The sequence below is a fragment of the Hypanus sabinus genome, chromosome 5 (genome assembly GCF_030144855.1).
Source record: "Hypanus sabinus isolate sHypSab1 chromosome 5, sHypSab1.hap1, whole genome shotgun sequence".
NCBI lineage: Eukaryota > Metazoa > Chordata > Chondrichthyes > Myliobatiformes > Dasyatidae > Hypanus > Hypanus sabinus.
In genome coordinates this window covers 54,895,848-54,912,249 of record NC_082710.1, presented here as the reverse complement: position 1 = coordinate 54,912,249, position 16,402 = coordinate 54,895,848, and the positions used below count along the sequence as shown (strand labels likewise).

The 16,402-nt window shown below is 40.8% G+C and overlaps 1 long non-coding RNA gene across 1 annotated transcript; it reads left to right on the top strand.

Moving 5' to 3' along the window:
- Positions 1-2,794: 2,794 nt before the first annotated feature.
- On the top strand, positions 2,795-13,997 carry LOC132394163 (uncharacterized). Its single transcript, XR_009512199.1, has 2 exons — positions 2,795-2,943; positions 13,893-13,997. It is a non-coding gene; the product is annotated as an uncharacterized LOC132394163 (long non-coding RNA).
- Positions 13,998-16,402: the final 2,405 nt, after the last annotated feature.

The following is a 16,402-nucleotide window of genomic DNA, read 5'->3' as shown; positions in this document are numbered from 1 at the left end:
ACGTTGTATAATCAACTGGGAACACATTTGAAGAGGGTGAGCCAGACAGAAACTACATCAATAGCCTAGTTCCATTCATAAGGACTTCTGAGACTAGGTTATTCTCAATAATGGAATGAAAATCTGACACCTTGAAAGTGCTTGCCCAGTTATATATTTAAAATGACCTTGTCTCCGGATTCACAACAGAGGAGTTGGTTTGAGAAACGGATAACAGGTCCTTTAAAAGTCCCTCCAGTCCAAACCACCTTTCACTCGGTACAAGAAGTGTGTAGCCTGTGGTCATGTGGATGGGTAAGACAAGTTGAGGACCCTGGAAACATTCTTTTCTCACCCCCTCCTTTTTGTAGGGAGAAAGTTCTACCTGGCTCCCTACTCCACTGATCTCCCTCCTGGCACTTACCCCTGTGACCATGACAAGTGCTACACCTGCCCATACACCAGGGTCCCAAAATGTCCTTCCAGATGAGGTGGCACTTCACCTGCGAGTCTCTCGGTGTAGCCTCCACTACATTGGTGAGACCCGGCTTAGATTGGAGGATTAGTTCGCTAAGTATCTTTCTGCTGGAAAAAGCAGGATCTCCTGACTTCCCATTCCCATTCCCATTCCAACATGTCTGTCCATGGCCTTCTCGACTGCGACAATCAGGTCAAACTTGGATTGGAAGAGAAACATCTTATATTCTGCATGGAAAACCTTCAACTTCATGGGATAAACATCAATTTCTCTAACTTCTGGTAAATACTCTCCTCTATTTGCATCCCCACTCCGCTTCTCTATTTTTCTATTCTTTATTCTGATTACCCTATCTTCTCCTCTGTCCTCATGACCTGCCCATTACCTTTTGGTTTTCCACTTCCTACCCTTACTCCGTGGTCCATTGTCCTCCCCTATTAGATTCCTCCTCCTTCATCCCTTTATCTCTTCCACCTAACACCTCCCAGCTTATTGCAGTACTCCCCCCTTTCTCCAACCCCCCCCCAACCTGCCCCAGTCACCTAGCCTCTCCCATCATCTCCTGGCTTGTACCCCTCTCCCCAGCTCCACACCCTTCCTTTCCTGCCCTGTCTTGGACCTTTCATCCAAAGGTCTTGGATGAAATATTGACTGTTTATTCCCCTCCATAGACGGTGCCTGACCTGCTGAGTTCCTCCAGCATTTTGTGTGTGCTTGTTGCTCAAAATTTCCAGCATGTACAGAACCTCATGTGTGTAACTGATCAAGACATTGGCTTATCACAGCTGATTGTGGCTGTACATTCAGAGACAGGTCATTGATCCTGAGCTAGAGAGATTCCCAATTTAATGTCAACTTCCATGAGAGCTCCACCTCATCTTTAGTCCCTTTTAGCCATGTACTTCTGAATATAACTACTAAAATGTTTAGTAAACAGGGGAGTAAATCATTCTGAACCCAGACAAATAGGGCTTACAAGATAACAATGTTAAGAAATAACAACACTTGCACAAAGACTTTAGCAACTCCTATTCATTTTTCCAATTATTCCTCATTATGCTGTTTTCCACTAGGTTTGAGATATGAAATAGTGATTCAACCAAGAAATATGGCCATGATATTAAATTCCACTTAAAATAATAAAATATTTGTGGATTTACTTGAGTGGTCTCAAACATTTCACCTCAGTTGAGATGTCCTGGTGGCAGTAATGATATCAACTGTAACGGCTATCTATTGGCCCTAAACTTGTTGGACACTGGAAAATAAATAAGGAGATAAGGTGTTGGGGTGTACTCTTGAGTTAGGGTATATAACAAATATTAATTTCAACTTCAGCCATTCTGCATATTTGAATGTGGATTCCAGACTGAATTTAAAACGCAGCTCAGAACAATGGGCTTCAAGGAGCTGCAGGTTGGGGTCAATTGCAAACAAAGAAATTCTCCACTTAGACCTCAAATGCTTACGTATACATTAATGCAGCCTAGAGTGGGAGGGAATTAACATTCATTTTGGGAGTCTGGAGTGTGGGTGCGAAGAAGGTGTTTGAAAATTACAGTATATGTAATTCAAAGGAAGTACTGTAGATACATTGTAACTATAGAATTGTTTTCTGATCTTTAGCATATAAAAATATGTAATATTGGTTAAAGGAGATCTCTTCTTCCAAGAGTGCCACAAATGCTGAATAAAACACTTCTATATCCACTAGTTTCAGTGTCTCTCCGGTGACTTTGCTCACAGTTACAACAGAAGGTTTTATTGGTTGGACCAACAAAGAGCTCCCACGATACACATAATGGACTGAATCTCCTTTTGTGCTGTAAAATTCAATAATTTAATGATGTGCAGTTAAGTCCCAGTTTGCTTGCTGGAAAACAACAAGATCACTGGCATATTTCTATAGAAGTTGAAGATTCTTCTATAACTTGAGCTACAGTATATAACCATTTGATCAATTCACTAATGCAACAGCATTGGTGATCCATATCTTTCTACAGGAGAAACTTTACCATTATCCCATCACATGAGAGAGCATATTAGGATGGTAAAATCTTGCAGGTGAATGCAAGTGATTGTTCATTATGTCAGATCAGATGTGAAATTATTGTCATGTTATTAATTAAAAATAAGTTATCAAAACAAATAACTTCCAGAGCACATGAAATAATGTCCACACACTTTTATCATTATGCCTACTTATGATGTGTAGAAGTTAGGTTACGTAGCACCATGTTTTGAAGTGATCCACTTTAAATAAAAAGTAAAACATTAATGGAAATCAGTGACTTACTGCAGAGATTGTGAAGTCAGCAAATATTTTTCTTGGGCCCTTTGAGCATTCTAACTCTGGAGGACCCTGTTCATGTTGGACGGGTTTTGAATGACAGACTGTCTGTGCCTGGATACCACCCCTGGGGTTTGCAGCAGTGTACGAGTAGCCTGCATGGGTCACTGGTTACTTCTACAAATGCAGGATTTCAGTAAGTTTTCAACAGCTTGATTAATAACAAAGAAATGTCTACAATGTACGACCTGAAATTTTTGTTTTCCATAGATATCCACGAAGATAGAAGAGTGCCCAAAGAATGTGTGACAGTAAAAGATCATCAGAACCCTGCAGCACCCCCTCCCCACTCACCTCTCCCACACACAAGCAGCAGCAAACAAATTATTTCTCCCCCCCACCCACTTCAGGGAAAAAAAGCACCAGTACCCTCCACACACCAAGCAAGTAATAGCAAAGCCCCAAAGAAAGATCAAAAAATTCCAATTGTTCACTTGGCCATTTGACATGCCACAGTGTCCCTCCCTCATCTCTCTCCCCTTCTGCCTGATAAAGGGACAGAGAGGTTACAGCCTTTCACAGCGAGAGGGGAGACCTAAACAAAAAATAACTTGCTGATCGACAATATTAAAGTCTCCTGTGTCCCCCCCCCCCCCCCCGAGTTCTCTGCCTCCAGAATAGGCAACAGACTCGCCCCCCGCCAGTGAGAAAGAGACCAATTGATTTGCTGAGTACAGAGCCCCCAACAGCTGATCCACTGTTCCTGATGTTCCCTTTTCTCCTGTAGCGATTCTGTTGGTGGCACTGGCATAGAGTCGGCCCGTCCACGGAGCCATGAAGCCTTAGAACACCGAAGGTGCACTCGTCTTCTAGACCATGTCCTTGGGATACCAAAAAACGGCCTGTTATGAGCCCCCGGGAGTAGCTCCTACTACCACAAAGAACTGAAGTCTGAGTGTAAGTCTAGGTCAGGGTTTCCACCAGGAATCCATCCACCTTGAAAAGGAGAAAGAGAGAAGTTTGAAGGTAGAAATTAAGCTGCTTCCGCAGATGAGCTTGAAGGAGTTACTGTTAAGAGCCATCGTAGCTTCTCCCATCTGCCTTGTAATCAGTATGACATTTCAATGTGTGTTGGAGTTTGCTAATGTACAACTTAAAGCAGATTTCCATAGGAAGGTCCCTTGGCATTGATGCTAACTGAATTGAGGGTGGGTTTTCAAAAAGTAAAAGTAAATTTCTTTCCTCGTCCCTCCTCTGGGCACCTCCAAGCCCTCTGTGGTGCTTACCCAGACACCCCAAGCTCACAGTCCTGATTTGACCTCCTTCCATTGCCCCATTCTACAAATGCCCCTTTCAAACACCTTTTAGTGTTCCATTTCCCAGGGTCACTTCAAATTTACCAGGGACTCTTTTCTGCTTTCCTTTTAAACTCAACAGTGGCCTTTGCCCCACATTTACTCTAAACTTGCCAGGACCCTTTTCCCATCTGTATTTAACACTCCCCTGGGTCCTGTTTATCCTGCTCATCTGAAACTCATCAGGGACATTCTTCCTACTCTACCTTTTAACTTACTGGGTTCACTGGAGAATTTGTTATACTACCATGTAATTAAAAAAAAATGTGTTGATGATATATTGCCATCCAGTAGCCCTGAAAATTTGCCAACTTGGCATCACCAATGGTCCAAATATTCTAGGCTAACAGCATTTTACTGTAGTTGCTACCTTAAGGAGATGAACTTCTATGCAGATTCTTTTTATAATTAGGGTCATAGAATGCAAAAGCAAAAACTGAAGATTAATTTATGCAAAATACTGTGTTGTAGAGCATGCTGTGGCGTTGAAGTCATTCTAATACAGGAAGGTTATGAGAGCCTAAAAGCGGCTCACTATTAGGTTACAAAGTTGCCATTAGGGATCCTCAAGCTATTAAGAAACCCTCAAGATATTGGGTCTATTACATCTGCAGTGGCTAAAGCTTTAGAGATTTAAGAGTCCTGATGAAGGATCTCGGCTGAAATATTGACTGCCTCACTTGCAAAGTTCCTCCAGCATTTTGTGTTTGCGAGTGAGAATTGCTGGAAATTTAATAGGGAGTTAAAACTGTGAAAGATTTGATAAAGTGACAAAGGAAGGGCCATTTTCTTTGGCTGAGGAAAAAGAAATAGGGAGTTATAAATTTGAAATCCTCACAAAGATAATGAGGAAAGTCTTTGGAAGACATTTCTTTCCCTAGAAGAATGCTGGAGTACGGTTTACTTTGCTTCAGGGAATGGTTGAGGGAAGAGGTCACTATAGGAAGCAAATTAGGAGAAAACAATCCTGTGACTCATTAAAAATTTAACAGCCGTCAAAAATAATACCCAGGAAAAGAAAGATGTTTTCTTAACCCCTTTCATATCATAGCAGTTAATAGCAGTTTGTGGGGAAAAACAATCTTGTTACAATTTGTGTCATAAATCACTTGAAGTTATCATGGTTTAAAATAGTTATGCACATTTCCATTAGGGAAACAATGATAACATTCTTGTGTTCTCAGCTGACCTGTGCTGCAAGTAACTATTGCTTGTCAAATCACGTAGCTGTACAATTGTAAAGGATTGGTCTTGCTAGGAATGTGAGACTTGTGTAAATAAAAGACATTACTGCAATTGGCAACCGTCCCTTTATAGAACATTTTATACAGTCAATCTCTGAGTGTTGAAACCTACCGAGCTGCAAAACTAATGCTGAATAATACAAATATGTTCTCAACATTTTAATTAACAGCCTCAGTATTGAGAACAACACTGCACTGGGTACAGTCTGTTGTTTTAAAATTATTGCGACTGTTGCCATTGATTTTTCTAAAAAGTTATTCCTGTTGATCGCATGTGATGACGTCCATGATAATCACGTTACTTGAGAGCAACCAGAGTGTTGAACCTTGTCCTACTGATTGCACAGTTCTTCTGAAAGGCTGAGTTATGTGTACTGTGGCCTAGACCTTTTAAAGTTGGAGTTTAGTTAGTATAAATAGTTCCTGATTTTATTTACCATTATGTGGCCTTGGGCCAGGTGGCTTTTGTTGGTTATATTATGCTATTTGAGCTTACAAAAGGAACCCATGAAAATTGTTTTAATCAACATTTTTAAATAATTTCCAAGATATTATAAATAAATGGTGGAAAATCTACCTTATTTTAACAGTGGGCTTGGATATTGGAATTAGGTGTAGCATTGGCCAGTGGCAAGAAAAATCTATAATAAACCTTAATACCAACATCAGTATTCTGTGTTGCAATGGCCTGACTTATTAGCTTGAATTTTATGGCTGGTAAAACAAAAAAAAGGCAGTGTTTTCCATTTTGCAAATGATAGCAAATTTCAGATTTTCACATTTGCACAATTTAATATGGAAATTATATAGCTTCTTTTCATGATTTTCACTCTATTATATACCACATATGGGTCCACAGTTGAGAGGATGAGTAGTTTCAAGTTCCACACTATCTCACCTGGACTGTACACACCGGCTTTTTGGGAAAAGGAGCACAACAGCATCTCTTCTACCATAGGCAACTGAAGAAGTTTGGCATGGGCCCTCAAATCTTCAAGACCTTCTACAGGGGCACCATTGAACATATCCTGACTGACTGTACCGCCACCTGCTATGGGAACTGTATCAAACCTTTGTCATTGGGCACTGCAGAGAGTGGCACGGACAGCCCAGCACATCTGTGGATGTGAACTTCCCTCCATTGAGGACATTTATAGCAGCAGGTGCAGAAAAGAAGGCCCAGTAGATCATCAGGGCTATGGGACAGCTTCTTTCTATAAGCCATTAGACGTTTAAATTCACATGTCTGTACATTGCAACAAAGTCATAATGCGGATTTTTAGTCCCTTACATTTAGGGGATGGATGTAAGATTGAAATAAATTCTAATTCTAATTCACGCTGTTTTGCAGTGGCCCTCTCTTATTTAAGAAAACTTGATGAATTGACAAAGAATACAGGTGTTTACAAACTACATGTAAAGTAATCTTAAAATACTGCATTCTGCTTTTTGAGATACAGGCATGATTTCTAATAATGTCCTAATTACAATGTGGAAGTTTTCCGACTTTCGAAATAATTTCTTATGTGCTTATGTCTTCATTCCCTTTTGCATTTTTAGTTCTGGTATTTCAATTTCCATCTTAATCTTGTATGACTGTTCAGTGTTGATATTCTGTGAAATGAATAAATATTGTTTCCTTTAAGATTGTCATAGCCGGAGAGGTAGTGGGGATAAGCCCGGCAGAACCACTGACAGGAGAACGGGTGCAAGCTGGCTACCTGTGCCTTTAAACCAGTCGCTTCAGACAGATGGGCCTCACTCATCAGCTGTGGTTGGCAGCTCAACTGATCTGAGTTGGAGAAAAACTGATCTCAAATCACTGCTGCCTTGCGGCTGTACCCACCCATGGGGAAGGCTTCCAGTAGTAAATCCTAAGAAATAATCCAGAGCTGGAGTCCGTTAGGCGGTCCAACGTTGAGTTCAATGCTGATTGGCAACTGCTCTGATGCTGCTGATGTCAGACAGTGTCAGTCTCTGCCATTCCTTTGGAATTGTCAGTTGCTGGGGAAAGGGAGCCTGCTGCATGGGCAATAGCTTGCTCTCCATGTTGTACTACCCTGGCTTGCATGTCACATAGACAGCTAGGATGCAACATCTATAGTTGTCACACAGCACCTAAAGGACTAAAGGCATGGTTTCATCTTGAGCACACATAAAAGTGCTGGAGGAGTGAGGTAGGTCAGGCAGCATCTATGGGGAAGACTGAATAGTCTTTTATCAGGACAGGAAAGGAAGGGGGAAGAAGCCAGAATAAGAAGGTGGGGAGGGGAAGGAATACAAGTTGGCAGGTAATGGGTGAAAAAGAGTTGAGGGGGAAGGTGTATGTGTTGTAGGGGTGGGGGATCAAGTAAGAAGCAGAGAAGTGGAAGTGGTAAAGGGCTGAAAAAGAAGGAATCTTACAGGAGAGGACAGTGAACCATGGGAGAAAGGGAAGAGGAGGGACACCCGAGGAAGGTGATGGGTGGCTTAGTAGAAGAGCGAGGGTAAGAGGAGAGCCAAACTACAGAATGGAAAAAGAGAGAAAGGGGAGGGAGCAAGTATTACCACAATTTAGACAAATTGATGTAGAGAACTCGATGATTTTACTTTGCTTTTCTGTTTGTGATAATGTGTTGGGTTGATCAGGCAGCTGATGTCATCACAGTGTCTGATTTGAAGGGGATCCTTCACACAGACATCAGATGAGAGGAAATTCATAACAGATGTCAATGATGCCTTGTAAGCAACTTCCTTCAGGGTCAGTGATGTGTGTGACTAACCCACAAAATTCTGGCCACTTTTACTCATTTGGTGCACTGCAGCCCCCATATCTTCCCTGAGTGGGTGTGCAGATGGATTGTTGTATGTATCTCGTACCCTGTACATTAGCACGGTTCAGAGTGTCAGCTCTGTACCTACACCACACCCAGAACCTTCAAATGCACTGTGAATAACAATGCTGGCTAATTAACTGGCAGCCACCAAATTATCCTTGTGTGTGTGCATAAATTTTAATAATGAAGTGCCAAAGGATAAAGAAATGTTTCATGGACAGAAAAAAACATAAATTGTGGTGCTAAACTCAGGAGGGTTACCATGCAAGTTATTTACATGATAATTTAATCAGCTTGTTAAAAAAAAACTGAGAAAAAAACAGTCCGGTTGATAAAGTTGCTCTGTATATTTTTTGTATCATCTGCATAGAAATTAAATTACACAAGGCAAAATAATACAGTGCATTATGGCATTTTGTGTAGTAGAAATTCATTCTTACAGAATTCACAAATCACCACCAAAATATAGGGGATTTGTAATTTTAAAAAATCACTCTTGGAATTTATGTGAGAGAATATAAAAACTGAATAAACAAAATATACGAAAAAAACAACTTTTTTTCAATTTTTGTCACAGGTTGACAGTTTTGAGGGAGCACAAGCCCTCTGTAACATGGGGATTACTGTATTCAGAAAAGATTTTATTATAATATTGATCTGAATTATTGATCAAAAGAATATTCATTTTAAGAACTATTGGCTTCTCTCTAGCTTTTTTGTTATTCTCTTGAGACTAAATAAAACTAATTTGTGAAAGAGTGGCAGATAACCTATTGTGATACAGAATTGTATGACTTGTAAGGGGTAAGGAAAGTTTTATGAGAATTATATGATTCCAAAAGGATTAATGCTGTCTTGTGGCTTGGAAAGTAGTTTGAACTTCTATATCATTGACTGTAGTTTAAACACAAGATGCATGCTACAATAACCAAACTACTGTCACTGCACTTATTGAACATGAGGGACTAACTCTCCTTTCTATTTTTATTCCCCAGAGGTTGCTTCAGGTCTTGGGTGTTCTGGGGTGACTAATACGATTGTTGAGGGAGACCAGAGGTGGGGCAGGAAGTGCCTGACAGGGCTGCCTGGAGAGTGACTTGTGAGGTGACCTGCTTGTTTTGCCACTGATTCAGGGTTCCTGTCAGCTCCTGATACGTGGGCTCCAGGTTCTCAACATCGTTGTGAATGCTGATTGAGGAGCAGCTGTAGAGCAGAGCTTGCCAGAAGTCAGTGGAGATGATTTTCTGAAGGAGGCTGTAAGCATGTCCTTGTACCTTATCTTCAGGAATTTATCTTTGTGCAAATATCATGTGTTAAACAAAACAAAGGTAGAAGGGGAGAAATTCAGAACAAACTGTTTTCAAGGCCCTTACAATGATGTTTAACAAGCCTTTATGTGTCTGATCTTTGCCCTCATATCCTGATAGTGCCTCTTGATATGGCAACTATCTTTTTGCCTTTATTCCCTCATGCTGTAACTCTTTGGAAAGGGTCACACCGCCACCATCTTAGTTTGAGAAAAGCAGACAGTGTATAAAAGTGCTGAGTGTGATAGTTTTAGCAACAGAAAAAGAAGTTGTATGGAACAGGTTTCCATCATATCCTGGAATGGTAGGTAGTGCATTTATCTACAAATAGGCTATGGGTTGCAATCAGCTTGTTTTTGAGTGAATAAAGATTTTGAACAAAAGTGTTAAGAAGGACAATTATGAGGCTATCAGGCAGGAAATTGGAAGCTGAAATAGGAAACAGATGTTCTCAGGGAAAAGAACAGAAGAAATGAGGCAAATGTTCAGGGGATAGTTGTGTGGAGTTCCCCATTGGTATGTTCCAATGAGATAGGGAAGTTATGGTAGGGTACAGGAACCGTGGTGTACAAAGGCTGTAATAAATCTAGTTGAGAAGAAAAGAAAAGCTTACATAAGTTTCAGAGAGCTAGGTAATGTTAGAGATCTAGGAGATTATAAAGCTAACAGGAAGGAGTTTAAGAATGAAATTAGGAGAGCCAGAAGGGGCCATGAGAAGGCCTTGGCGGGCAGGATTAAGGAAAACCCCCAAGGCATTCTACAAATATGCGAAAAGCAAGAGGATAAGATGTGAAGGAATAGGATCTATCAAGTGTGACAGTGGGAAAGTGTGTATGGAACCATAGGAAATAGCAGAGGTACATAACGAATACTTTACTTCAGTATTCACTATGGAAAAAGATCTTAGTGATTATAGTGATGACTTGCAGCAGACTGAAAAGCTTCAAATGTAGACATTAAGAAAGTGAATATGCTGGAGCTTTTGGAAATCATCAAGTTGGATAAGTTGCCGGGACCAGACGGGATGTACCCTAGGCTACTGTGGGAGGTGAGTGAGGAGATTGCTGAGCTTCTGGCAATGATCTTTGCATCATCAATGGGGATGGGAGAGGTTCCAGAGGATTGGAGGGTTGTGGATGTTGTTCCCTTCTCCAAGAAAGGGAGTAGAGATAGACCAGGAAATTATAGACCAGTGAGTCTTACCTCAGTGGTTGGTAATTGATGGAGAAGATCCTGAGAGGCAGGATTTATGAACATTTGGAGAGGTATAATATGATTTGGAATACTCAGCATGGCTTTGTCAAGGGCAGGTCCTGCCTTACGAGCCTGATTGAATGTTTTAAGGATGTGACTAAGCACATTGATGAAGGAAGAGCAGTAGGTGTAGTGTAAATGGATTTCAGCAAGGCATTTGATAAAGTACCCCATGCAAGGCTTATTGAGAAAATAAGGAGGCATGGGATCCAGGGGAACATTGCTTTGTGGATCCAGAATTAGCTTGCCCACAGAAGGGAAAGAGTGATTGTAGACAGGTCATATTCTGCATGGAGGTCAGTGACCAGGGATCTGTTCTGGGACCCTTACTCTTTGTGGTTTGTATAAATAACCTGGATAAGGAAGTGGAGGGATGGGTTAGTAAGTTTGCTGATGACACAAAGGTTGGGGGTGTTGTGGTAAGTGTGGAGGGCTGTCAGAGGTTATAATGGGACATTGATAGGATGCAAAACTGGGCTGAGAAGTGACAGATGGAGTTCAACCCAGATAAGTGTGAAGTGATTCATTTTGGTCGGTCAAATATGATGACAGAATATAGTATTAATGGTAAGACTCTTGGTAGTGCGGAGGATCAGAGGGATCTTGGGATCCGAATCCATAGGATGCTGAAAGCAGCTGTGCAGGTTGACTCTGTGGTTAAGAAGGCATATGGTGCATTGGCCTTCATCAACCATGAGATTGAGTTCCAGAGCTGAGAGGTAATGTTGCAGCTATATAGGACCCTGGTCAGGCCCCACTTGGAATACTGTGCTCTGTTCTGGTCACCTCACTACAGGAAGGATGTGGAAGCCATAGAAAGGGTGCAGAGGAGATTTACAAGGATGTTGCCTGGATTGGGGAGCATGCCTTATGAGAATAGGTTGTGTGAACTTGGCCTTTTCTTCTTGGAGCTACAGAGGGTAAGAGGTGACCTGAGAGAGGTGTATAGGATGATGAGAGGCATTGATCATGTGGATAGTCAGAAGCTTTTTCCCAGGGCTGAAATGGTTGCCACACGAGGACACAGGTTTAAGGTGCTGGGGAGTAGGTACAGAGGAGATGTCATGGGTAAGTTTTTACTCAGAGAGTGGTGAGTGCATGGAATGGCCTGCTGGCAATAGTGGTGGAGACAGATATGATGGGGTTTTTTTTATGAGACATTTGGATAGGTGCATAGAGCTTAGAAAAATAGAGGGCTATAGTAAGCCTAGTAATTTCTAAGGTAGGGACATATTCAGCACAACTTTGTGGGCCGAAGGGCCTGTATTGTGCTGTAGGTTTTCTATGTTTCTAAGGACAAAAGAACTTTAGTGAAAATAGCTCCCAGTGGGCATACTGGGTATTGAATCAAATGGAAACAATGGTGAGAAGAAGTTCAATAGGAAAATCTAATTTGTTACTTAGATGTGGCAATGAATAATAGCCCTTGAAAAAAATGGCAAGGGAAGCAGAGATGGAAACGTGGAGTGAGTAACCCAGGGGACTTGAGATTAGGGTGTCACCATGAAACTCAAACGTGTTAGGGCATGACTTGGCAGATACAAGGAAACTGAGAGCTGAGAAATGAAAGAGGAAGTGATTGTTACAGAGTACAGTGGAACAATAGAAAAGTTGGTTGAATCACGGTATCCATAAACCGCTTCTAATAAATCTAAACCATAAGTCATAGGCCGGATCAGGCCATTCTGCCCCTTTTGAGTCTGCTCCACCATTTCTTCACGGCTGATCCTTTTCCCTCTCAACCCCATTCTCCTGGCTTCTCCCTGTAACCCTTTCATGCCCTGACTTATCAAAAATCTATCAATGACTGACCTGACCTCCACAGCTGCATGAAGCAATGAATTCCATGGATTCACCAGCCTCTGACTAAAGAAATTCCTCCTCATCTTCGTTCTAAATGGATGTCCCTCTATTCTGGGCTTGTGCCTGGTAGTACTACACTTTCCTCCTATAGGAAACATTGTCTCCACGTCCACTATCCAGGCCTTTCAACATTTAATAGATTTCAGTAAGATTCCCTCCCTTCATCTAAATTCCAGTGAGTACAGTCTCATAGCTATCAAAAACTCCTTTTAATCTTGGAACCATTTTCGTGAACCTCCTTTGAACCCTCTCCAATATGAGCATATCCTTTTTCAGATAAGGGGCCCAAAACTGCTCACAATGCTCTTGCCAGTGCCTTATAAACTCCCAGCATTACCATTACATCCTTTTTCTTATATTCTAGTCCTCTCAAAATGAATTCTAACATTGCATTTGCGTTCTTCACCACCGACTCAACCTGCAAGTTAACCTTTAGGGAATCCTGCATGAGGACTCCCAAGTCCCTTTGCACCTTGGATTTTTTGAATTTTCTACCAGTTTAGAAAACAGCCTATGTTTATTTTCCTTCTGCCAAAGTGCCCGACCATACACTTCTCAGCACTATTCCATCTGCCACTTTCTTGCCCATTCTCTTAATCTAAGTCCTTTTGCAGACTCCCTGATTCCTCAACACAATCTGCCCCTCCACCTATAATCCTATCGACCGCAAACTTGGCCACAAAGCCATCAACTCCATTATTCAAATCATTGACATGCAATGTTGAAAGAAGAAAATATTGAGGCGTCAACCGCTCGACGTGCCATGTTTTAAAATGTTTCGGGAAGATGGATGGTTGAAGAGCTGCACAAGTCAAGTACAGACAGTGAAGGTGTTAAGTACATTGGAGATTGTCATTACCGCATCTTAATGGATAGCTCTGTGACTGAGACTGTCAGGGAAGTTGCAGCTTGCACATTCACAATGACTTTTATGGAAACGATCAGTGATTATTCCAAGGAAAAATGCCTGTAAGGTTCTTAGGTCTCTGTGGCAATGAGGACCAACATTCTATCAATAGATTTCCCTGGATATTTGTATTCATTTTGATAACAGCATGTGGTCTTGGCTGCCAATTATCAACTGCATGATCTGGCAAAAATGACTCTGCAAATGCTTTAGTTATTTGAACATCATGCTGGAATCATGATCAAATCAGCAAGATGAAAGATTTTCCAGAGAACATACAGTTAATATATGTAGGCTCAATCACAAATGGATGGATTGCCAAAGGGTTTAGAGATGAATTTTAAAGAATAAATTTTTCTTTATTGATAAATGGTCTTTTTCTTTTATCTCTCCTGAAAGGGTCACATGGCTGTGACAGGAAATGGAAATGAAGCAACATGGAAGAAGGAGGTGCCTCAACATCATGACGCTCCTGGTTTGATGAACCTTGGCAGGTTTTATGGTCCAGCTAAAGATTTTTTGCCTGCCACTTTTATATGTGCTTAACTTGCATTGTAAAGATGGCTTTTGGAACAAGAACAGTTGCTATAATCTCCCTTGTCAGGCATTCAAACTTCTTCCTCCCAATGGATTGGTCATGTTGAATTAAACACTTTTCATATTTTGTGTCTCAAAATTTTGTCAATCAGGAATTGTTTGATCTTGTGCATATTTGTACAATGGTTGGCTAGGGAATTCAAGCAAATGTGTAAAAGTAACATCCATATTTTTATAGTGCCCCAAAATTCTGCAAGAAGAGGAATTCTGAAGCAGGTTCAACAAGCATACTTCATCGTCTTGAATGTAAAAAATTAAAGGATCCAAAAAGACTTGGTTATTTCCTCTCTGTTTTGCTGGATCTGTTTTGCACTTTAGTGCAGTTGAAATAAATTGGGATTTCACACTACTGCAGAACAATCCCATTCTCACTACTGCCATCAGGAAGAAGGTACAGGAGCCTCACAACTCTCACGTCCAGGTTTAGGAACAGTAATTACCCCTCAACCATCAAGGTCTTGAAACGGGGGGGATAACTTTATTCACCCCATCACCAAACTGTCCCCACAACCTATGGGCTCACTTTCAAGGACTCATGAACTCATGTTCTCGATATTTATCGATTATTTATTTATATTTTATTATTTATTCTCTTTTGTATCTGCACAGTTTGATGTCTTTTACACATTGTTTATCTGCCTGTTGGGTGCTGTCTTTCATTGCCTCTACCATGGTCCTTTGATTTACTGAGTATGCCTGCAAGAAAACTATTCTCGGAGTTGACATATATGTACTTTGATAGTAAATTTACTTTGAACTTTGATAAACATCTATCTCGATATTTTAGGACACAACATTGTTAGAGCAGAACCATGTCTCCTAAAGGCAGGAATACTTTCTCCAGCTATTGCTAACATTCCAGATTCTGTAAGAAATAATCTATGATTTGTTTGCCAGCTGAAAAAAATCTATTTTGTGCACCATGTCATTAATGGTCTTTTTTTGTACCATGACATCACTTTATACAGACTGTATATTTTAGACCTTTAAACCAATCCGCACACAACCACCCACTGTGGGTTGGTTTCAGTTTGTTATTTTCAGACGTTTATTTTGAAATTACAGTTTAAAATTTACATCTAGATTGCATCACGTTTATTTTCAAATTAAGGCTGAAAATACAATGTGTTTTATATTTTACACAAGTATAATCAACAGCTCTGACTGCTGTGGGCACTGCCAAACTTTGAGACCCACCTAAAACTCTTGCCACTCTTTCAAAATCTCAACAGTCAAGAAGTCATCTTGACGATTTGTTTAAAAAAAAACACCAAATCCTTCATCTCACTTTTCAGCACCCAGAAAATGGCAGGTAGGGACTCCTTCTCCGATGCTGGGGATCGTTGTCAAATAGCTTCCATGGTGCCCTCCTGCCTTCCTGCTTGGTCAAACAATGTAGAGGAGTTGTGACACCTGTTTTATTTGAAAGGTGAGAGAAGTTGTTCCTGAAAAACAGGTATAGTGATGCATTTATGAAATTGTCAGAGAATTGAGCCAGTCAAAAAAACCCAAATATATGTCATCAAGCACATCCTAAAAATATTTTCAATGTTTCATTATAAGAGCACAAGACATACTGTAGGAACAGAACTAGGCCACTTGGCCCATTGAATCTGCTGTAACAGCTGATCATGGCTGATTCATATTCCCTCTCAATTCCTGTCTTCTCCCCGTAACATTTGATGCCCTTATAAATTCAAGAACCTATCAACCTCTGCATTAGCCTCCAGGACTGCCTGTGGCAAGGAACTTGACAGATTCCCCACCCTCTGGCTAAAGAAATTCCTCCTTGTCTCTGTTGAAAAGAGGCATTGTTCCATACTGAGGCCGTGCCCTTTTGTCCTCGGTCCTTGATTGGAAAAACATCCTCTCCCTGTCCATTGGATCCAGGTCTTTCAATGTTATATGTTAATTGGTGGCATTTATACTTAGCAGTATTTTTATATATTTATATGAAAATAAACAACAATAACAGAATTAAAGCCTTTCAGCTTAGCTTTCAGACACATTAATACTCTGCATTATATCTATCTCCAGTCAGAGCCACTTTCTGCTCCCCTCAGTGCTCTGAGTTCCTTATTCTTCACCTGGTCTTTGAACATCCACCATTAAACAGAAAGACTATCACTGAGATTCACCTTCTGTGTTTCCATTGCCCAGCCAACGTATATGTGGCCATTCAGTTCTAATATACCCAAATCTCCGCACAATATTTTTCTGATTCCTCTACAGAGTTTTTTTTTAGCTTTTTAGGAAGTAAAAGCAAAATACTACAGTTGTTGGAAATCCAGCATTAAAGAAGCATAATTAAT